The sequence below is a fragment of the Colobus angolensis genome, unplaced genomic scaffold, assembly GCF_000951035.1.
Source record: "Colobus angolensis palliatus isolate OR3802 unplaced genomic scaffold, Cang.pa_1.0 Scaffold221, whole genome shotgun sequence".
Lineage (NCBI taxonomy): Eukaryota > Metazoa > Chordata > Mammalia > Primates > Cercopithecidae > Colobus > Colobus angolensis.
Window position 1 is genome coordinate 3,059,273 of NW_012115389.1, and position 25,020 is coordinate 3,084,292.

General features: G+C 39.4%; 1 protein-coding gene across 4 annotated transcripts in view; it reads right to left on the reverse strand.

Moving 5' to 3' along the window:
• Positions 1-25,020, reverse strand: part of ESR1 (estrogen receptor 1) — a 415,435-nt gene that overhangs the window by 301,375 nt on the left and 89,040 nt on the right. For 3 of the 4 annotated variants that reach the window (XM_011943767.1, XM_011943763.1, XM_011943761.1), the window contains exon 1: positions 819-2,209. The exons of the other annotated variant lie outside the window; for it this stretch is intronic. The gene's annotated coding sequence lies outside the window, so the exon portion shown is untranslated. Of the gene's footprint in view, positions 1-818; positions 2,210-25,020 lie in introns of those variants that run through there. 4 annotated transcript variants of the gene reach the window in all.

The following is a 25,020-nucleotide window of genomic DNA, read 5'->3' on the forward strand; positions in this document are numbered from 1 at the left end:
GGCTAGGATATGCAGAATCAAATATCCAGATGAAAAACAAATAGAAAAAAGTTTTTAACTGAATTAAAAGTTAAGCATGCACACACACACATATATATACATATTAAGAAGACAAAAAATACGGGAAGTATATCATGCATCTATAATCTTGGAGAGTTTATACTTTTTAATAAACTTCCTTTGCTGCAGCCTAATAGACTCTGGTACAACTATCAATACTTTGTTTTAATTGCTATCCCAAACACCCAACAGAGTACCTGACAAAGTGTTCATGGTATATCTAAATGCCAAGCTTACTGTTACTAATAGTTACATTTTTGAATATTTTATATCAAGTATACATTTTATCTAATTCCTACAAAAACAGACCATTGTCCGAAAATATGCAGATTAGCTGATTTAATATGAAGCCAAAATCAAGTTTAGCATTAATGACTATAGATTGTCAGCAAATAAAGGGTTAAAAACACATTAGGTACATCACAGATATTTCCCTTTATGGCCAGCAATCATTACTTTCCAAAGCAATTTTTTACAGATGATTTAGTTTCCATAAATCACACTTTCAATTTTCAAATGCCTTTTTAAAACACATGCAAAAAGCACTTCATAGGGCTCTTAAAAAATCTGAACCTGCCAAATTATATGCAAATGGCACAAAGAATCCTACAAGTCATGAAAGAAAAAGGAGACACACACATACCCCCATGGAGAACAGCAATCCTCATCTCCCTGCTAGGATACAGACACTAGCCAGAAAGGTAAGTTGCTTTCTCAAAATGCTAAAGCTACAGAGAGAGAAATCAAAACAAGCCTACCCTGCTGGATCAAGAACGTCTTTCCAGAAATGTTCCATGGGCTTGTAGAAGTCAAGGGCCGAGACAGTGAGAAGGAAGGAAGGAATGTGCTCGCATGTGCGAGTGGCTCAGTGTGTGAACTAGGCAGACAGCGTGTGTGGATGTGTTTGTGCGTGGAATGGCAGGGATTCGGGAAGCAGCCAGTAGGCAGGGCACTTGGCAGCCCCTCCCGGCAGACACGCAGCTGGGCTACTGCACAGCGCTGGATGAATGGCAGTGGGGAGTGAGGGGAGACTTGCTGTCTGCTCACAGGGAGCAGCGTGGCACAGCCAGAGAAAGCTGTACTGGGGAGGAGAAACTCCAGCCCCTCTGCCCCTTACCCTTGGAGGCTGGAAAATACCCTATGCTTTCCACTGCCACCCCAAGCAAGAGGAAAAACAGACTTGCTGTGAATCATACTCTTACGGCTAAAATAGAATGCCAGTCAAAAGTGTATGGATATCAAGTTTACAAAATAGGACATGGGTGGTTTTTCTGAAAGAATATAATTTAACAATAAAAGCCTTCTGGGATACATGTGGATCAAATGCCTTACTGGCCCTAGACCCCAGTCTCTGAACAGAGGCATTGCCATGCCTCCGATTGCACCAGGAAACCAGACTTTGGAATAAATGTTTTGGCATTCTAGGGATGTGTTTCCAGCTGAAATGTAATACTCCTCCACTTCGTTAACCAAACCCACAAACCTTTCCACGAATAGCTCAGTTGACTGCTTTCTGTAAACATGTGAAAAATGCATATTATTGAAAGCCTAGGATATGAACATAAGATAAAGGTAGATACCTTTGTTTTAAACTGATTTTAGGCTTTCAAGTTGCACTGACAGTGATCGGGAAAGAGGTCTCTCATTTCCCAGTGGAGTTCACATGGATCCACCTCTTGACCACTTTCTCAACTTTTCTCTTGGCCATAGTACTAACATGCAATAATGAGGTGCTCCTAGAGTGCCCACACTCAGGGTCCCAGGACACATGACACCCAATGGAGCCTCTGTTGCCAGACATTAGTCACCACCTTGGATATTAAATGACTCTAATCACAATGCCAGGAGTGGCCGGTCTCTGGCCCTGGGACACTATGCAGTTACTGAGAGATTTATGAGTAGCTCTTGAGACCAGTACAAAGAAAGAAGTAGAAAGTCATAAAAATGTTAATGATGCCAGATTCAAATATATATCCTGGTGCTTTGAAAGACCCCCAATATTGCAGCGTTGGAGCACAGGAGAGCTCTCTCCATAGTCAGTATTGAAAATAAATATTGGATATAAATAAATATTGAAAAGAAAGATTATTACCCTTTGTTGGTGACAGTGGTCCCTCCTGTAGGTCAACAATGGCCACTCGTGTTCTAGACTAGTCCAAAAAAAAAAAAAAACCAAGAGCATTCAGGGAGGGAGGAGAGAGGAAGAGGGGAAAGGAGAAAAAAAGGAAAGGAGATCTGCAATTGTTCACTATTGACATAGGCAGAATAAGAAAGTTGGCTGTCTCCTCATAGGCTCTGATTGTTCAGAGATTTACAATCAAAGTTAGTCCAAGAAGTTCAATAAAGTCAGTTTTCTTCCAGCATTCTCTTCCAAACTCATCTTGGTGAGCCTTGTCCCTGAGCTTGGTGAGCTTGGTGGGAAAGTATACTGTGCTACACCGACTTTTCTCTCATGCCTTTGGCAAAAACTTCACTCTTGGGTTCCCAGCTCTCTTTGCTTCCCTCCCCAACCTCTCTTGCTGGACACACACACTCCAGCCATGACTTACTGGTTCTCCCAGGTGAAGAAGGATAAAGATTGCTCTGGCTCCACCATTGAATATATCTTCAGCCCAACTTTTCCAGCAGTCTGCTGGGCATTGCTGGTTTGTTCAAATATGAGTCACCATTCTCAAACATGGTGTTCCTCTCAACTTCCCTCTGTCTGTGCCCAGCATTATTGTCTCTCCAGTCACCCAGATTAAAATCTCACTGTCTTCTTCGAGGGCTGATTTTCCCTTGCCTTCCACACCTAATCAAGAGGTAGTTCCTGGGCCTTCTAGCTTTACAATCTCTCTTTTTCCATTTCATTTCTGCCACTCCCTTTGAGACCTATTACCTTACCTGTCCTAAGAGCCTCGTAAGGATCTCTCTGCCCTTTCTTCCCAGACTTCATTCTAAACCCTGTGACCAGTTTACTTTCTTGGACTTTTTTACTGCTTCAGGATCCATCTTGACATGACCCAGCTTTGCCTTTAACCCAAATCATAGCTTCCCCCATGAGTTCAGGGCTTCCTCTCTGCCCATAACGATCCTTCCTAGTCCATCTCCTCCAACTGTAACCTATGCTTCAGCCAAGCAAAATTTTAATGCTCAAAGAACTCAGAGTTTTTCTTTCCTTCTACCTTGAATCCCCACTTTCTTGGCTTGTCAGGGGAAAGCATGCCTCTTGCAATAGGTCCAGCCCAAATGCTACCACATTCATTATTCCTTCCTTTAGTCTCTATACAAAGAAAATTTCCTCTCCTCGGAATTCTAGTGGTAGTTATCATGCATTTATCACATTCTTCCTGAATTAGAGTTATTTATCTGGTTTTTATCCCTTCACCCTGCTCATAAGCTCCTTGAGGACAAGGTCTGGCTAGAATTATTTGGGAATTATGAGCACCCAGCCCTGTCCCTGGCCATGTTAGGTCATCAAATGTTGGTTAATTTATTGATATAGATACTTAAAAGGACAACATAATATTATAGGTGTCTGGATTACTATCTCTAAAAGTTAACTTTCCATGTGACATTCTACCTTTTTTTTTTTTTTTTTTTTTTTTTGAGACAGAGTTTCACTTTTGTCATCCAGGCTAGAGTGCACTGGTGCAATCTCAGCTCACTGCCACCTCTGCCTCCCGGGTTCAAGCAATTCTCCTGCCTCTGCCTCCCGAAGTAGCTGGGATTACAGGTGTCTGCCACCATGCCCAGCTAATTTTTTTGTATGTTTAGTTGAGGCGGAATTTCACCATGTTGACCAGGCTGGTCTTGAACTCCTGACCTCAGGTAATCCACCTGCCTCAGCCTCCCAAAGTGCTGGGACTATAGACATGAACCATCGCATCCGGCCCATTCCACCATTTTCAAAACTGTTTTTGATGGAAGATTATCTTTGTATCTTTATGCTGACTGAGGTCATAAAGTCAAAATTCAAATTCGTACAATCTCGAGGCTTAAGTCTGCAATTCTTGGCAGCATGATTCACAAGAGAGCTCTGAATTTTTAGTTCGTAAGCAGATAATACTATGACCAAACATAGCTTCTTCTCTAGCTCCTTTAAAAGCTTTTTACATTTACAAAACATTATTCCTCCGAAAGAAACATGTAAGAAAATAAATGTGGAACTATCTCCATAATAGCTTATACTACTAGAAATGGTTCCTTCACTCTGAGACATGAAGGTATGGCTGTGTTCAAACTTATTATTGTACTGATTATAAATGCTATGTTTGGAAGCTTATTTTTGAGCATTTATCTGATACCATCAATTTTGCTCTAATGTGGAAAAATAACGAAGAATTTCCCTTTAAGTTTCTGCTCATTTTCACAAATAGTTTGGTCACTTATTTTAAGGGTTTTTGATTAGTTCCTAGACTTTTTTCACCTGACCTTGAGTTTTTGTTTTTTGAGGCAAAATTTATATACAATGAAATACATGTATCTAAAGCATACTATTTGATGAATGTGACAGATGGATATGTCCATGTAACAACTATCCCAATGAAAGTATAGAGTATTTCCATCACTCCAGAAATTTCCCTTTGTGTCCCATTCCAATAAACTCCCAACCCCTATAGGCAACCATTGTCTGGAGTTCTATCACCCTCTGGGCCAGGTGGCAAAACAAATCTATGATCTCTTTGGACCATGATCTCTTACAAATTGAAGTGCACATACTGCATTTCCTACCAATGGCACAGCCAGCAAGGAGCTGGGCATGCAGGTTACTGGGCATCAAAGGACAGAGCTATCCTCTTCTCAGTCAGACTCCTCTTGCTGCAATGGGACCCTCAAGGCCACAGAATTGTCCTAACACTCTAGTCATGAATCTTTTTAAGTATAACTTTTAACAGGATCAGGTTTTACCCAAGTCTGCAAGGGTACACATTAACAAGAAGCCAAGTGGAATCAGTATTCTTTAACATGTTTTGAAACAGCCTTTTCTTTCCCACTATCTCTCCAAGGAAAAAAAAGCATGATTTGTGACCAAGAGTCAAGCCAAAGACCCTGACTCTCACAAAGCCTGTGATCTCAGATCCCATTTCCTGGCTTCCCACCCAGGACTTGATGAAGACAGTTTGAATTTTTTGGTTGTCAGGCAGCAAGACTGTTCTTGATTATGAGTCAATGAATGATTTGGAGTTAACTTGCAATCTTAATAGAATTTAGTTAACTTTTATCTTACATTTTCTGGGAAAATTTCTCTTTAACAATATTTTAGGATCTTTTTATATAATGTACCTATGTTGCATGTAATAGAAGACAATTTAGAAAGTACTTTCACTGTAAGTGCCATGAGTGATACAAGAATTCCAATTATTCCAATTATTGTTACACTGTGTCCCTCTCCTTCCCTTTATCTGTTGTTTACTTGAGGAATTTCATTGCCAGCTTAGAGTATTATTTCTCTATGAAGAGCAATATCTAGATTGTGCCTAAATTCACTTAGATTCCGATAGTCCTATCTAATGTTAAGAAGGGCCTTTACACACACACACGCACACACACACACACACAAACATAATCAACCAAGAACCATCCCCAATTTCAGAGCCAGCCTAGCCAAATGATTTAAAAAAGAGAGAGAGAGAGAGAGAGAGGAGGTTTGAGCAGTTTAGCATTTTCAACCTTTTCAGTCTTTTCAGCTCTTTCTTTCAATTTTGTGACCACAGCACCCTCCCATTCTCCCTAAGCACCCAGAACTTCCATGCTTGCAAGAGCTCCTTCCTTCTCCCAACCTGCTCAATGACAATCACACTGTGGAGGGAGGAATGCATTCATAAGCATGCCAATGAATGACTCATTCATTCAATTTACTCAAAAAAAATATTGATTAGCTGTATTTACCAGGACCATTCCTAAGTGTCGAGAACTGTTTTGGTCAGCTCAGGCTACTATAGCAAAACACCATGGACTGGGTGACTTAAACAACAGTGATTTATTTTCTCAGTTTGGGTGGGGGTGGGCCCTGGAGGGGGTAGAAGGAGGAGGACAGAAAGAGAGAGAGCACTTCTTATAAGGCCACAGTCCTATCATTGTAGGGTCCCACCCTTATAACCTCATTTAACCGTAATTACCTCCCAAAGACCCTATCTCCAGATACAGTCACATTGAGGGTTAGGGCTTCTATATGTGAATTTGGGTGGGTCAGGGGGCATAATCTGAGCAGGCATCCCAAAATAAACAAAACAAAAACCTCTGCCCCCAGAGAGCTGACTTCCAGGGGTTTAGTGTTTAGTCCTATTACAATGGCCCTTCCTGCTCAGGCTCTTCTGAGAGCCCCTCTTCCTCTTCCTCCTCTCAGGTGTGGGTGCCCCAGGATTCAGCCCCTAGACCCTGTTCCCTCCTCTGCATACCTTCTCCTGGATGATCACAACCACTCCGTGTGTTTTTACTTTCATATATACATTGAAAACTTCAAAATAGAAATCTCCATCCAACCTCTCTTTCCTGACTAGGAAGTCCACATTTCCAGGTACCTATTAGACATTTTACTTACATGTTCATTCATCCAATAAATATTTATTAAGCTCCTACTATGTACTAGCTACCTGAAGCTCAACTTGTCCAAAAGTAACTCAAGAGCCAAAGAACTTGAATTATTATCCTGCTTTATCAAGAGTCCCCACCCTCCCCAACAGGTACTATACTCCTCCCATACTGGATTTCTTTTAAGTTCCTCAGTCCCTCTGGACTCTCTCTGGGTCTAAATGTCCATGTATGTAAGTTACTCTACCTGAAATCTTCCTCCCATTCCTTTTCATCTGACACACGCCTACTCATGCTTCAAGTCTCCCTTGAGACATCACAGCCACCAGGAAACCTTCCTTGATCTCCTGTTGAGTGCTCATGTCTCCCTAAACATTCCCATTGTACTACTTATCATGCTGTTGGATTTCCTATTTGTCTCTCTGCTTCCCGAAGTTGGCCTGTAAATTCAAAAAGGACACACAAGGACTGTGCTTTCCAAAGACACTAGTCCAATGTGAGCACAATCCCTGATGTGTAGTTTTAGTTGGCCCCCAACAAATACTATTTGAACAACAAACTTGTAAACTCCTTCCAGACGTCATCTCTGCATTAACTGACTTCCTCAATGATTGACCTCAAAAGAAGTAACTATAATAACCGAAATTTAGAACCAGAGCTTGGAGTACAATCGGGGAGCAGATTCATATTTTCTAGAACAACTCACATTCTTTTCACGTAATAGACCATTAGAATGCATGTTTCTTTATAAGTTGTTGAGTCCAAACTCTTCATTGCACTTATAAAGAAACTGGGGCCCTGAGCAACACGAGAGACTTGCTGAAGGTCATGCAGCTTGAGGAACTGGACTAGAATCTGTGTCTCCAAACTTGGAGTGCCTCCTTCTTTCTATCCCACCCTCAGCCTCTCTGGGTAGATGCTGCATTCTTCTGACTTGGAAGAAGTCAGATGGGCCTTGCTCAGCTTAAATAAAATTAAAGGACAAATTGGTGGCTCAATGAACTATTCTTAGAGTCTCAGAAATGCCTAAATCTTTGGAAACTACAACAAGACTGCCTCCACATTACCCAAATCACTGATAAAGAAATGGGAAGAGTTTGAGATCGTAAGTTAAAAACATTGAAACAACTGTGTTCAGAGACATAATTTGTCTTTTGAACATGAAGAAATGAGTAATCTACCTTCCATTCATTACTCCTCAGAAGAGAGTTCATTTAGGTCTCAGGCTTATGTCTGTATAATTTGAACTGAACATTCTAGCTAAAGAAAAAATTTAAACCCTTCCTGTATCTGCTAAATTGTACAAACCTGCAAATATAATAATACCTTTAACAACAACAAAAAACCCTACTTGTTTTATTTTATTTGATATAGTTCAATTTCCAAAAGAATCTAATTTGAAAGATATTGAAGCTATCATACTCATCGGGAAAACTATTTTGTGATCAAAAAGTGCTAGTCTTCCTAAAAATCAGCCTTTTAAAAGAATTGGAAAGATTATTGGGAATAATATAAACATTTAAAGATTCAAAAGAATTTAGTGTAAAACTTTTGGTTGACAACTGAATAAAGACATCACTTTTACTGACACTCGCCAGTAGGTTTTTGTACCTTAAATCCAAACGGAAGCAGTAAGTCCACAAATTCTTATACCAAATTCTAATAAATGGCTAATGGCACAAATTGTAAATTTGTTCCCTTTTCTCACCCTTTCCTTCTCCATTTCCTGTCCTGAATTCACTCTACTTCCTTATCATACTGTCAAGCTCATCTCTTCACTGAGGCTTTCCAAGCCAGCTCTACCCAACCTCTATTCAACATGGGTCACTTAATGAGACCCAAAATTCTAATCGAAACTCACAGCAGAAAAAAACACCTGACCAATCAATGTGTTCTCCCTTACATATGTGTCCTCAACTCTCTCAGCCTCCCTTTCCAACAGGCTCAGTCACTGACACTCCTTCCTCAACACAACCTTCTCAGGCCTCGCTTTCGGCAGTGTACCCAGAGTTCAAATGTACAACTGTCCCACCTGCTAAATCCTCATCTCATCAAAATGCCAGCTTGCTCAAGGACTTAATTTGAGTCTGCAGTTTATAGGAATGCTTCTGATTAATTTCCACTCCCACCTCATATGTAGGTATTTGAATTTTTAAAATGGAAATTATATTAAACTAAGAAAATCCCTACTTAGAGAACTGACAAAATACAAAAAAGAAAACGTAGGACCTGGGAGGACATAGCACCATGCAAAGCATATTCTGCTCCTTTCTTTCTCAAGAGGCATGAAAATTCAAAACAAGAATGAGCTGTATCAAACCATCCCTTGTTAGCTCCTGGAATGCCTAAGTAAGCTGTTCTTCACATCCCTCCTCCCCTCTGCAGGGTTCATCACTGTTCTTATGTAAGCAATTAATCATATGTAATACACAAGTGCAAGCAATGCCTGAAGGTAGACTTATGGATGTCATGGAATATATTCAATAGCAGTCAAATCAGATAGGCTAATGATTTTCCCAACGGAAAAATGAGGAGAGAGTATTCCAAATACCAAAAATTCACTCTCTTGCTACTTGCAATGCTAGAGACAGAAAAATAAGTCATTTCTAAGTCCTAGCGTAAAATACCCAAAAGTTTAAGTCTAACAGTCCCATTTCCATTGGCTTTTCTTTCATGCAAAACGTGATCTTTGACCCCTTCTGGCATGCTGGTTTAGCTTTCTCAAAATGGACATAAGAACGACTGAACTAAATATAACTCTTGCTCAATCAGTCTGGACATGCTTATTCTTGGAAATAAATGCTACATTCATTCAAACAAATGTTTTCCAATCAGCCCAGATTCATCCTCCACTATGTGCTTAACAGATTTTCCCACCTCTGCCCATGAGACTCGGTTACTTTTTTGGGTAATCTAGCACTAGCTAAGTAGTCAGTAACACTTGTAACCCCAGTGATGTGCTCTTCACTTTGTTGAAAGGAATTTCAGTAGAAACTCTGAACTATAACCTCATGAGTCCTAGCCTATGCTCCCTTCAGATCTCACTCACAATGACTGTAGTAGCATTGTGTATACTCTTGAGAGCTCTGTAGTGGATCACCCCAACGTATAGATTGGGAGGAAGGTGGCTGGCGAAGGGAACCAGATTGGCTTGGCCTCTTTCGGAGCTAGGTTGATGGTGAAGATGATTTCTGTTCACTCCAAACTACTGCTATATGAACATAATCATCAGTTCTGGAGACTTTTCATTTAGACTGGTTTGACAACCACCAGTTTTAAAAAGGGAAATAATATTAAACATCCTTTCTAGTGTTCTTTACTCATAATCTCTCTTCTGAGAGATGCCCTCACCAGAAGCATAAGGTATTTGGTTGGTGCACAAGTAATTGTGGTTTTTGTCATTAAAACTAATGGCAACACCATTACTTTTAAAATTACTTTTAATGGCAAAAACCACAATTACTAATAAATCCTGATGGCTGTTAACTGAACATCTATCAAGTGTTTTGCAGATGTCATTTCATTTTAAAATTTTATTTTGTTTACTTTTGATATATAATGCAGTTGGTGCTTTAAACTTGAAAAGATATTTTCAAAGCCATAGTGGGAAAATCTTTCACCTCTGCCTGCAACCCACCAATTTTCCCTTTCTGGAGACAACTGAGGTCACCAGTCTTTAAATTTCCTTCTAGAGATATTCTACGCATATTGAAGAAAACACACACACACATTCTTCCACACCCCCTTTTTAAAAGACCCAGATAGTAACATGCACTTTTTTTGTGCCACGTTTTTTGTTTTCATTAGCAATATATCTTGGATATCTTTCTATTTCACTACATAAATATCTTCCTCATTTTTGATGACTACATAGTATTCCATGACACAGAGGAATTCTAGTTTATTTTACCAGTTCCTCATTAATGGCAATTAGGTGTGTTCCTAATCTTTTACGATTATCAACAATGCTACAATTAGTGAATTTGTACATAAGTCAATTTACACTTGAGTAAATATGTGCAATGTTAATTTTGGTAGATATAACCAAACGCCTTCATAATGCCTGTACAATTTAAACTCCCATATCCTTACAAATATGATGGATCTTTGAACTTTTTGACACTTTTCAAAATAGTATCTCTCCATGCACTTTTAACTGACACTTTTTTACTATGAGTGAGGCCAAGTAATCTATCTTTTCAGTTTTTTTTTTTTGAGATGGAGTCTCACTCTGCCACCCACACTGGAGTGCAGTGATGTGATCTCAGCTCACTGCAACCTCTGCCTCACAGGGTTCAAGCGATTCTCATGCCTCAGTCTCCCGAGTAGCTGGGATTACAGGCATGCACCACCACACCCAGCTAATTTTTATATTTTTAGTAGAGACGGGGTTTCACCATGTTGCCCAAGCTGGTTTCAAACTCCTGACCTCAGGTGATCCGCCCATCTCGGCCTCCCAAGGTGATGGGATTACAGGCGTGAGCCACCACACCCAGTCTTTTTCAGACATTTTTGTTTGAACATTATACCTCCTAGTGGTTGTGTGATCTTGGACAAATCAAGGTCTTTAAGCTGAATCTATAAAATTGGGACAATTTCCACATCAAAGGGTTGGTGCAAAGATTAAATGCAATGATGTAGGAACTGCAGGTTCTTCTTGCTATTTTGCTCCACTATTTTGTCAGTAGTTGACAATTCCTGGGGTTCCAGGAGCACAAGCTGATAATGAATGACAGGTACTGAAAGTGTGATAAAGATCAGAATCGTGCAGCCCAAAGATTTTGGACGAAATAAAGAGCTGTTGTTGAAGGAGTGCTTACTGTCATTCCAAAATGACAGTTTGCTTGACACATCACTGAAATTTGGTACAAATCAGCAATGTTTCTCTGGGGACAAAGAGTAGCCATGCATGCTGGCACCTTAGGTGTGGAGAACATTAACACCAGAAGCAAGCTATAAAAACTTAAAAACCAAAAACTCACGAGTCTAGTGTGTTTTTGGAAATGAATTGTTGCAATGCCAGTTTTGACTATTTCGCAACATTTTCAGACCCATTATAAACCACTGTTGCTCCCACTGAGACATTGTATAGTCCAGGTAAATATCTATTATCAGATTTTAAACCTTTGTAAATAAGTGGTAGATTGTTGACAAAATTGTGACTGTCATGTTGAGAAAAGGACTTTGGCTTTCACAAAAATGAAAAGAAATATTTGGAAGTAATCTGTCAACTATCAGGCATTAAGATCTTTTGATCTAGTGCTAAAATGCTTGGAACTCAAATGGCAAATGTGTATACAGTCTAATTTAGAATGCCTTTATATACAAAATTATCAGTAGAGTTGAAACCATAAACCACTGAATTTTTCTTAACTTTATCTTTTAGTCTTTCCATTTATGTCATCAATAAATACAACTACTAGATCCGAAGATTGTGGAAACCCATTTGGACTCCAATAAGAGGAAAAGAATGATTGTGCCCTAGTTTTAGTGGAAAGAAGAAGTTTTATATTTTTGGTTAACTTTTCACATTTGCAAAAGAAGCCAAATAGTTGTTTTCATATTAGGAGAAAATCCAACTGTTGACATATTTATGAGTTTTCTGATCCACAGCATAGACATCAAAGGAGAGTTTACACTAACCCTCCCTTCCCCATTTCGTTACACTCTATCCCAATATTTTAGAACTCAATGAAGAGAACGTTAAATAACCTATCACTACAGACAACATCCTATACTCCTAATATGTTTTAAAGTATGTTTTTATACTGCAAGTACATGCATATAAAATTAATAAGTTAAGCAAGCAGGTTTAATTTCTCTCTCAGGAGTAGGTAGGCAACCAGCTATTACAGGACATGTCACTTTGAATTACACATATTGTTTTAGTGTTGTGGTTTTTTTACTAGACTTTGAGGTCCCTTCCAGTCCCTAGCACACTGCCTGGGCACATATTTGGTGCTCAGTAAATATGGTCATGCACCACGTAATGATGTTTTATACTGCATATATGACGGTGGTCCTGTAAGGTTATAATGGAGCTGAAAAATTCCTATCACCTACTGACATCGTAGCTGCCCTAATGTCACAGCACAACACATTACTCACGTGTGTGCTGATGCTGGCGTAAGCAAACCTATCGTGCAACCAGTTGTATAAAAGTCTAGCACATACAATTATGTACAGTACATAATAATTGATTATGATAATAAATGACTATATGACTGGTTTATATATTTACTTTACTACAGTTTTTATTATTATTTTAGTGTACTCCTTCTACTATAAAAAAATATTAGCTGTAAAGCAGCATTAGGCAGGAGGCAGCTCCTTCTGGAGGTCTTCCAGAAGCCCGTATTGTTATCAGAGGAGATGACAGCTCCATGGGTGTTACTGCCTCTGAGGACCTTCCCGTGGAACAAGACGTGGAAGCGGAAGACAGTGACACTGATGATCCTGACCCTGGGTAGGCCTAGGCTAATGCATGTGTTTGTGACTTTGATTTTTTTTAAAAGTTTAAAACTTTTTTTTTTTTTTTGAGACAGAGTCTCACTCTGTTGCCCAGGCTGGAGCACAGTGGTGTGATCTCGGCTCACTGCAAGCTCCGCCTCCTGGGTTCACGCCATTCTCTTGCCTCAGTCTGAGTAGCTGGGACTACAGGTGCCCTCCACCACATCCGGCTAATTTTTTTATATTTTTAGTAGAGACGGGGTTTCACCGTGTTAGCCAGGATGGTCTTGATCTCCTGACCTCGTGATCCGCCTGCCTCGTTCCCCGAAAGTGCTGGGATTACAGGCATGAGCCACCACGCTCGGCCTAAAATGTTTTTAAAAACCTAAACAGAAAAAAAGCGTATAGAATAAGGATGTAAAGAAAGAAAACATGTTTTTACAGCTGTATAATGTGTTTGTGTTTTAAACTAAGTGTTATTATAAAAGAGGCAAGAAGATTTTAAAAATTAAAGTTTAGGCCAAGTGCAGTAACTCACACCTATAATCCCAGCACTCTGGGAGGCCAAGGCAGGAGGATTGCTTGAGTCAGGAGTTCAAGACCAGCCCAGTCAATATAGCAGAACCCAGTCACTACAAACAATTTTAAAACTAGCTGGGTGCAGTAGTGTGCATCTGCAGTACTAGCTACTCAGGAGGCTGAGGTGTGAGGATTGCTTAAGCCTAGGAGTTCAATGCTATAGTGAACTATGATTGTGTCACTGCACTGCAGCCTGACCAACAGAGCAAGACCCTATCTCTAAAAAAAAATTAAAGTTTATAAAGTTAAAAAAAATACAGTAAGCTAATGTTAATTTATTATTGATTGAAGAAAGATGAATTTTTAATAAATTTAGTGTATCCTAAGTGCACAGTGTTTATAAAGTTTACAGTAGCGTACAATAATGCCCTAGGCCTTCACATTCACTCATCACCCATTCGCTGACTCACCCAGAGCAACTTTCAGTCCTGAAAGCTCCATTCTGGCAAGTGCCTTGTATAGGTGGACCATTTTTTATCTCTTATATCATATTTTCACTGTGCCTTTTCTATGCTGAAGTATGTTTAGATACACAAATACTTACCATTATATTATAGTTGCCTGTAGTATTCAGGACAGTAACATGCTGTGCAGGTTTATAGTCTAGGAAAAATAGGCTGTACTATGCAAGCCTAGATGTGTAGTAGGCTATACCACTGAGGCTGGCATACGTATACTTGAGGATGTCTGCACCATGACAAAATCTAACAACTCCTTCCTCCGAACTCATCCCCATCATTAAATGATACATGATTGTATTGGAAGACAATGAATAAATGAATAAGATTATTTGAACTTGGTGTCTAACTTCGTATAGATAAAAGGGTTTTTTGACATTTTACCTGTTGTTTGGGGTCATATAGTATTTTCCAGGTGCTTATTACTATACTATCTGAAAATAGAACAATATCCATTCCTCAAGAATTATAGGAGGAAAACACAGGTGCTCACTGGATTACCTGAAAGTCACTTGTCTCCATAAGACCCAGCCCTGCCCTGCCTTAGGAGCTCAAGATGGGCCCTTCGTGATGATTGCACTGAGTCTCCTTTGAGATTCTTGAGTCCCAGCTCAGCCCACGGCATGGACTTCTCCTCTTAATGACCTTCAGAAACTCTATAACAATGTGGTTCACGTATTAACCCATTCTCATGCTGCTAATAAAGGCATATCCAAGACTGGGTAATTTATAAAGCAAAGAGGTTTAATGGACTCACAGTTCCACATGGCTGGGAAGGCCTCACAATCGTGGCAGAAGACAAAGGAAAAGCAAAGGGTCTTCTTACATGGCAGCAGGCAAGAGAGCTTGTGAAGGAGTATTCCCATTTATAAAACCATCGGATCTCGTGAGACTTATTCATGACCACAAGAACAGCACAGGAGAGACCCACCCCCATGATTCAATTACCCCCCACTGAGTACCTTCCATGACATGTGGGAATTATGGGAGCTACAATTCAAGATGAGATTTGAGTGAGGTCACAGCCAAACCACATCAGCCTATAACCACAGATACACCACACAGCTGATAAAGTCAAGAGATTTGAATAGAATGGGTCTGGGGACCTCTAAAGCTGCACCCCTGGCAGCAGACCAGCTGTCTGGGAAGTGCTTTTTCTATTCATGACCAGATGCAGTGATTCTACTCAATCACTGTAAACAATTCATGATCAGTTATAGCATTTACTGCTTATACTGGTATTTTTGGGAAAACTCATGCTATCCAACATTATATAGTTAGGATAAACACAACAACAACTCACGCCAACGTTCCTTAGCTCTCTCCCCACCTCCTGACCCACCCGCTTCACCCTTGTAGGGAGCAGAAATTCAGGCTGGCTTTAAGGTGTACAAAGACAAATAAATGGGAGGGAAGGAAAAAGAAACCATCTTCCTCCATCCTACTGCAGGCAGCGGGCTTGTATGGGGCCGGAACTGGGAAAGGGGAGGAGTTGTGAGATGAAATGAAACTCACACATTTGGTATTGACATTGGACTGTTTATATAAATTAGTAGCCCTTTATGACTTGGAAATGACCAGAAAGTCTTGAGACTAGTTTTACATTTCCTCCAGGGAAACAAATATAAAGGCACAGTGAATACTCTATTTATACTCCATGGGGCCTGCTTTTTAGCATAGCAGTCACATTTCTATTCCTTCAAGGAATTCGAGTCTATCATTCACCCTCCTCACCCCCCACAACAGTGCCTTCAATATTTAGAACAAATGGATCCCGTAACTGATAGTTTAGACTAACTGGGGTCAGCCAGGAAAGTGAACGTATCTTATTTTTCCCATATTTGTTTATTTATAAAATTCATAGTGTGCTATTGTATTGATACACGTTCATTATGAAATTCAAAATCAGAAAGTAAAAAGATGAGGTTTGAAAATGTAAAGGGAACTTCTGCTATTCAGGACACCCCACTTTGGAAGCTATTGCTGTAAGGTAGCATCATCTGACTCAATAAAACATTTTCCTTGGCTATTTTCCAAAATGGCTGTACTAATTTACATTCCCACATCTTCACCAACACTTCACCTTTTGGGTTTTTTTTTAACTTTTATTTTAAGTTCAGGGGTACATATGCAGGTTTGTTACACAGGTAAACTTGTGTCGTGGGGGGTTTTGTACAGATTATTTCATCACCCGGGTATTAAGCCTAGCACCCATTAGTTATTTTTCCTGATCCTCTCCCTCCTCCTACCCTTCACCCTCTGATAGGCCCCAGTGTCTGTTATTCCTCTCTATGTGTCCATGAATTCTAATCATTTAGCTCTCACTTACAAGTGAGAACATGCAGTATTAGGTTTTCTGTTCCTGCATTAGTTTGCTAAGGATAATGGCTTCCAGCACCATCCATGTTCCTGAAAAGGACATGATCTCATTCTTTTTGGTGGCTGCATAGTATTCTATCATGTATATGTAGCACATTTTCTTTATCCAGTCTACCATCAATGGGCATTTAGATTGATTCCATGTCTTTGCTCTTGTGAATAGTGCTGCAATGAACATATGCAGGTATGTGTCCTTATGACAGAACAATTTATATCCATTTGGGTATATACCCAGTCATGGAATTGCTGGGTTGAATGGTAGTTCTGTTTTTAGGTCTTTGAGGAATTGTCACACTGTTTCTCGCAATGATTGAACTAATTTACACTCCCACCAACAGTAAATAAATGTTCCTATTTTTCTGCAACTTCACCAGCACCTATTATATTTTGACTTTTTAATAACAACCATTCTGATTAGTGTGAGATGGTATCTCATGGTGGTTTTGATTTGCATTTCTCTAATGATCAGTGATGTTGAGCTCTTCATATGCTTGTTGGCCACATGTACGTCTTCTGTTGAAAAGTGTCTGTTTATGCCCTTTGCCTGCTTTTTAATGAGGTTGTTTTTTCTTGTAAATTTAAGTTGCTTATAGATGCTGGATAGTAGACCGTGGTTAGATGCATAGTTTGGAAAAATTTTCTCCCATTCTGTAGGTTGTCTGTTTACTCTGTTGATAGTTTTATTTGCTATGCAGAAGCTCTTTAGTATAATTAGATCCATTTCTCAATTTTTGCTTTTGTTGCAACTTTTAGCATCTTCATCATGAAATTTTTGTCCATTCCTATATCTAAGATGGTATTGCCCAGGCAGTCTTCCAGTGTTCTTGGAGTCTTATACTTTTCATTTACGTCTTTAATCCATCTTGAGTTAATTTTTATATATGAAGTAAGGAGGGGGTCCAGTTACAAAACAAAGATGCCCTCTCTCACCACTCCTATTCAACATAGAATTAGAAGTTCTAGCCAGAGCAATCAGGCAAAAGAAAAAATACAAGGCATTCAAACAGAAAGAGAGGAAGTCAAACTATCCCTGTTTGCAGATGACATGTTCCTATATTTGGAAAACCCCATAGTCTTGGCCCAAAAACTCCTTCAGCTGATAAACAACTTCAGCAAAGTCTCAGGACACAAAATCAACATTCAAAAATCACTTAGCCTTCCTACACACGAAAAATAGTCAAGCAAAGAGCCAAATCAGGAACACAATCCCGTTCACAATTGCCACAAAAGGACAAAAGGAATAAAATACCTGGGAATACAGCTAATCAGGGAGGTGAAAGTTCTCTACAAGGAGAACTACAAAACACTGCTCAAAGAAATCAGAGATGACACAAACAAATGAAGAAAACATTCCATGCTCATGAATAGGAAGAATCAATGTCATTAAAAGGGCCGTACTGCTCAAAGCAACTTATAGATTTAATGCTATTCCTATGAAACTACCAATGACATACTTCACAGAAGTAGAAAAAAACTATTTTAAAATTCATATGGAACCAAAAAAAAGATCCCAAATAGCCAAGACAATACTAAGCAAAAAGAACAAAGCTGGAAGCATCCTGTTACCCAACTTCAAACCATACTACAGGGCTACAATAACCAAAACAACATGGCACTGATAAACAAACTGACACATAGACCAATGGAACAGAATAGAGAGCCCAGAAATAAGACCACACACCTACAATTATCTGATTGTTTGACAAAGCTGACAAAAATAAGAAATGAAGCCGGGCATGGTGGCTCATGCCTGTAATCCCAGTACTTTGGGAGGCCAAGTGGGGTGGATCAACTGAGGTCAGGAGTTCACGACCAGCCTGGCCAACATGGTGAAACCCTGTCTCTATCAAAATACAAAAATCAGCCAGGTGTGGTGGTGCACATGTGTAATCCGAGCTACTTGGGAGACTGAGGCAGGGGAATCACTTGAAGCTGGGAGGCAGAGGTTGCAGTGAGCCAAAATCGTGCCACTGCACTCCAGCCTGGGCAACAGAGCAAGACCCCATCTCAAAAAGTAAAATAAAATAAGCAATGGGGAAAGGATTCCCAATTCAATAACTAGGGCTGGGATAACTGGCTACCCATAGACAGAAGATTGAAACTGAACATATCTTTTTACTTTTCAAGGACACATTCAATGCCTACCAAAAAAAGTAGTCTTAATAATTCTTCGTATGTCAAATTACAGATTTTTAAATAAATCAACCAAAGTCACACTAAGAGGTTCAGTTTTTATCCTTGTCTAAAGCCAAAAGTCTCCTTCAGCAACATTTGTATATATAAATGTTTGTTTGTTGTTGACATTTAAAAGTGCAAAATTGGGAGAAAATGGCATGTTTGTTTCATCAATGACTCTCTAGATTAAGTACAGGGAGGATGAAATTAAAAAGGGTCAGTTAAAAAAGCTTTAGGCTGTGCCAGGTCTCCAGCTCACCTTTGCCAGCACAGTGAGTTCCTGCCCTGCAGCACGCTTGGAACTGGGGTGGGGCAGGAGAGCAGCTTCTTGCTAGAGGGTAGAGGTGCCAGGAGGCTCGCAGCAGTTGCAAAGACCTCTTATTTTGGAGGTTGATCCTGGCCCCACTAGCATCAGAAAAAGTCTCTTGGGAAACAAACTCCACTACCATCTCTTCTCCAGCAGTTGTGATCCAGGGTATCCTTGTGACTTTAATGTTAAAATTATGTCAAAGTCAGAATTACTGTGAGCACCCTGTGCAGACAAACCAGGCAGCCCTCAGATGTTGGGGCAGGGAGGGCCTTGGAGGTCATCTGGTTTAATGGGGTTCAGTCTCTTCCCCACTCACCTGAACGGTGACACTTACCAAGCTTGGCACACTCCTCTGTCTAACCCCAGGGTGGCTGTGATCTTTACCTTACCAAAATTTTCCTCCCATGTAAGAAACTTTGAGAATAGAGAGGACATGAATAGAGGAATAATAAACCCCTCCTTCACATTCAACACACAGGCATCAGGTAACGAAGTGCCTGTACTTGAATCACACCTCCTTCCTGACAAATATCATTGCTTGATGGCACTACCACAATGCAGTCCAGGATTGCTTATCCGTTATCACCTCGTTTTGTACAGATGGGAAAACGGAGGTTCTAATGAGTTCAGTCGCTTGCCCAGAGTGAGGACCCAGAGTCATGGCCTCATGTCTCATAAAATTGGTGGGATTTGTGTTTCGAGCCACCTCCAAGTAAACCTAGACTTTACCTGTGGTAGTATGTTATCTTCACTTTGTCCTGGAATCATTCAAAGCCTCCCTCTTGAGATTTTACCTTCCCAAAACAGCTGCCAGCCCCTCAGAGCATGTGAGGTAGGAATTTTGAGAAAAAATGGTCACACTGCAATATTAATGGGCTTTCTCAGGATTCATTGGATAATAACAGAGGTGTACCCTTACTCTGTGGTTTTCAGAGTATGGGCTTCAGGGCAACAGCATTAATATCATCCGGGAAATTGTAGAAGTGCAAATTCTTGGCAGAACTGGTTCCTTCCCATCTTTCATATCTTTTCACATCTCGACTCAAATGCAACCTCTCTTGACCATTCCATCTAAATCACTCTTCCCACTCCCCATCTCCAGGCTCGTCTTTCACTGTCCTGTCACTGGGGTGCTTTCCTGCTCATTACACTTTCTGTCTTGGTCACTGTGATGGTGAATTTCAGGTGTCAACTTGGCAAGGTTATGGCACACAGTTATTTAATCAAACATGAGTCTAGATGTTGCTGTGAAGCTATTCTGAAGATATGGTTGACACCAACAATCAGTTGACTGATTGGGTGAAATGTCAACTGATTGTACAGTTCCCCTTCAAGGAACATCAAAATTAGGTGGGTCTTGCCCAATCAGTTGAAAAGCTTGTCGGCAAAAACTGAAGTTTCCAGAGAAGAAAATATTGCCCCCAGAATGTAGCATTAACTCCTGCCTGAGTTTCCAACCCACTGGCCTGCTCTACAAATTGGAGACTTGCCAACCTCTGCAATTGCACTAGCCAACCAATAAATATTACAAAGACACGAATAAAAGGCACAAGTTGGGGTAGGGGGAGCCCTCATGGGGAAATTGTTCAAAAAACTTCTCTTTGGTGGGAAGGATATATTAAAAGAACTAAAATAAGTCCTGGCAACTGGAACACAGGAGGGGAAGTTACACTGGTCACTTCTGTAACTGTAACACTGGTTACAATGCAAGAATGGGAAAAGTGTTCCTCGTAACTCTGAGATACATGTTGTCTAACTCAGTCTGGGAAACTTGTGACTTTCTTTCTGATCTTAGCGATTAAAATACAAACACTAATTTTTAGATTTCAGACAATCAGAATGTTATTCGATGGAAACATGGTACAAAGAACACCCATTAAGGAAAATTTAAAAATATTTTATCCTGTTGACTTAGTTTTTTTTAAGTGTTTTTATATTTAAAAACAAATCTTCTCCATAAAAATATAACTTCTAGAAGCTGGAACAATTTGAACAATAAAATAAAGTAGTATTGTTTTTTAACCTAAAATCTAAAATAAATATCCATGAAGCTATACTGATATAAATAATTCAATAAATAAATAAATGGGGGAGAATAGACAAATCTCCCATGTAATTTGTGTACACACACAACCCTCGAAGAGGAGAAGCATAGCTCCCCACTCCTTCATCATGAGCTGTGCAGAGTGACTTCCTTCAAAGAGCACAGTGTGGAAAAGGGGTTAAGAAGGACTTTACAAAGGAGAAACTAGACAAATACTATCCCAGCCAGTTGGCCAAAGTCAACGTTAGTTGTCATAAATCATATTGTTAGAATATACGTTTGATATGATGTAATAAGAATGGCATTTCATCTCTGTGGTCTTCCTCTTGAAACATGTGTAATACCAAGCTAATCATGAGAAAAACATGAGACAAACCTCAATTGAGGTACATTCTACAAAGCACTTGACCAGTATTCCTCAAAACTGTCAAGGTCATCAAAAACATGGAAAATCTGAGACACTCACGACAACAAAATGTAATGTGGCATCCTGGATGGGATACTGGAATAGAAAATGGACAGTGGGTAGAAACTAAAGGAATTGGAATAAAGCATGAATTTAGTTAATAATAAAATATCAGTATTGGTTCATTAATTGTAATATACCATACTAATGCAAGATGTTACTAATATGGGAGCTGGGTGTGGGTTAGACAGGAAATCTCTACTGTCTTCCCAATTTAAATCTAAAATCTAAAACTGTTCTAAAATAAAAGGTGTATTTAATACACATATCTTTTATGTAAAGTGAAGAATTAAATATGAAGTTATTTTCTAAATAGGCACATATAGAGATTCTAGCACCACTCTGTATTAGACTACTATGAAATCAACCCATTTCAATTATCATCTACACCAAGGCTTATGAAACGCCTGTAGTCATGAGAGATTCCCTCTGCCTGTCTTGCCCGACACTTACCAATGGCACTTAAGAACCTGTCTCCTGACAACAAACTGCATGCCCTTCTCCAGCTGGCAAAATAGCCAACATCTCCCCAGGAGAAGAAGAGATAGACACAGGGCTGGTGCTGACCCCTCATGGGGATCAATCTCCCCAAAGCAAACCACCTTTACACATAGGCACCATGTAAAGGTGGTTTGGTTTGGGGAGCTGACTGGGACTGGATTTCAGTCATCACTTGCCCCTCAACCCAGCACAAGTCACTGTGAAAGTCACTGCAGTGTCCTTGGGGGACACAGGATGACACGTGGCTGCTGAAAGTATGGAAGTATGTATCAAGAATATTACATATACCATACCTTTAAATATTTATCTTGAGGAATTAATCTAAGATACATACATGAAGGTGATGGTGTTAGAGTGGTGGGGTCAGTCAGTGTTTCAATAAAACTCACCTAAACACACTAGTAAGTCAGACATTTCTGGTTCATTACAGTTTATTTCCAATATTAGTGAGCAGATGTGGAGTATGGGAAAGAGCATGGATGTGGCGGAGAAATGGAAGGTGTATTTAACGTTTCAGTTGCCTTTGATTTACACCTAACATTTTTCCACATTTGGCCAGCACTTAATTGTTCATTCACACATTCACTTCCTGTGTTTAAATGATTAGATTTCTGGAGGAGAGCCATAATACCAGGGTAACTTGATTTATAGAAGGCAGCCAGAATAATGAGGAGTGTTAAAATGTGCACCTCCACACATATTTAAATAGGTGCACACATTTCTGGAGGGAAATATGGAAGTGTGTATCAAGAATATTACATATACCATACCTTTAAATATTTATCTTGAGGAATTAATCTAAGATACATACTAAGATAACAAACAGATATCCATTGAAGCATCATTTACCGAAAACTTGGAAACAAACTTAAAAAATTCAAACACTTATTAAAGGGAACAGGGTTAAATAAATCTTTATCTAACATTGAATTATAATGCTATTCTTAAAAATAATTAATTCCAAAATAGACTTACCATCTTATGTAAAGTAAGAAAATTAGGTTATGAAAACACATACAATTCTTATTTCTTTATAATTTTTAACACTCTCTATTTCATATTTTCACATGATGATACATTAGTTTCATAAGTAAAAAAAAAAACAAAAAACTCATAAATTTCTTCCTTTTTTTCGTATCCCAAACAAGGATGGAGAATCAGATTCAAGTTTCCAACTCCAACAGGTTGTTGATTGATCTGTAGTCAATCAAAATTTGAAGTCTTCAATTTTAAAACTAAGGGTTTGAACTCAACAATCCAAGATCCCAACTTTTTCTAATTCTATGATTGACCTGTCTAGAACATACATTTCTCCACCACATTACAGTTAATGAAGAACTTTGCCCATGTGCATCTCATCCTTAGTATTTTAGTTATTTCCTCAGTACTACTCACCTCTGTTTCACACACTTCTTTTTCAAAAAAGCAGAGTAACAATAAAATCAGTTACACCAGACACTCTAAATAGCTCTGCGGTTCCCACTGTAAATTTATTTTGTAAAATATAGCTTATGCTGAAATCAGTTTTTTTTTTTTTTTGCACAATACTTTTTTTAAAACAAACACTTGTCACTGTTTAGTAGAAAGATATTTTATTCTGCTCCATTAAATAAAATGTTAGAGTCATTCTGACCTGCCTGGTATACAATTTGGGTGTGTAGCAGTTAGCAAATATCTTGCCCTCTTGATGAAAATAGATGAAAACAGGAGAAAGGAATGGAAACAGCAAAGCAATGGGATTTAGGGGATCAAACATTCTGGATTGGGAGTCAAAACATCAGGGTTTCAGTCTCAGGTTCTCTCTTCTTAACTAGTTGTGTAACTTCAGTGCTATGGTTTGAATTTTTGTCTCCTCCAAAGGTCATGTTGAAATGTAATTGCCATTGTAGCAGTATTAAGAGGTGGGGCCTGTAAGAAATGATTAGGCCTGGCTTGGTGCAGTGGCTCACGCCTGTAATCCCAGCACTTTGGGAGGCCAAGGCGGGTGGATCACAAGGTCAGGAGATCGAGACCATCCTGGCTAACACTGTGAAACCCCGCCTTTACTGAAAATACAAAAAAAACTAGCCGCACATGGTGGTGGGCGCCTGTAGTCCCAGCTACTTGGGAGGCTGAGGCAGGAGAATGGCGTGAACCCCGGGAGGTGGAGCTTGCAGTGAGCTGAGATCACGCCACTGCACTCCAGCCCAGGTGACAGAGCGAGACTCCATCTCAAAAAAAAAAAGAAGAAGAAGAAATGATTAGGCCATGAGGCCTCCACCTTCATGGATGGGATTCATGCCATAATAGAAGCACAAATTCAGCCACATTTTACCTTTTGGCCCTTCCGCCTTCCACCATGTAGATACATCCAGAAGGCCCTTGCAAGATGACACCACCTTGATATCAGACTTTCCAGCCTCCAGAATCGTGAGCCAATAAATTTCTGTTCAATATACATTACCCCGTCTCAAGTATGCTCACATAGCAGCACAAAATGGACTAAGACATTTAGATAAATTAATTAATATAGGAGTCTCAGTTTCCTCATCTGTAAAATTAAGGAAATCTATTAAAATAATCTTCAAGGATTCTTCCACTTATAAAATTCTACCTTGAAAGAAGTTTAAGAAGAAATGTATAGTTTGAAAGCAAACAAAAAATTTAGTTTCATTAGTACTTGCATTCTACATAAAAGATGACCAAAATCTCAATGTTTTAAAGCCCATTATATTTAATAATTTTGTACTACATTTTGATTTAAAATTAGGTATAAGAAGTTTGAGACAATGTTTAGCTGGAAATTTCTGCAACACTATGATTATATGGACAGAGTGACCAAAACAGTTTCAGGACTGAAGAGAGTTAGATGCTGAACTAGGGTAGCAGTTTTGGCGTGTGATTCTGACACCAAATGCTCTCCTGAGAATGAGAAGAATCAATGGACTGAACTTTAGGAATCAGTGACATCAAACATAAGCCTAACTCTCATTTGAATTCTTTCCAAGTCAGGGCTTCATCTTTTTGGAAGAAAAGAAAGAAAAAAACTTGAACATCCAGCATTTTTCAACCCTGGCTACCTAGAATCATGAGAGGAGTTTAAAAT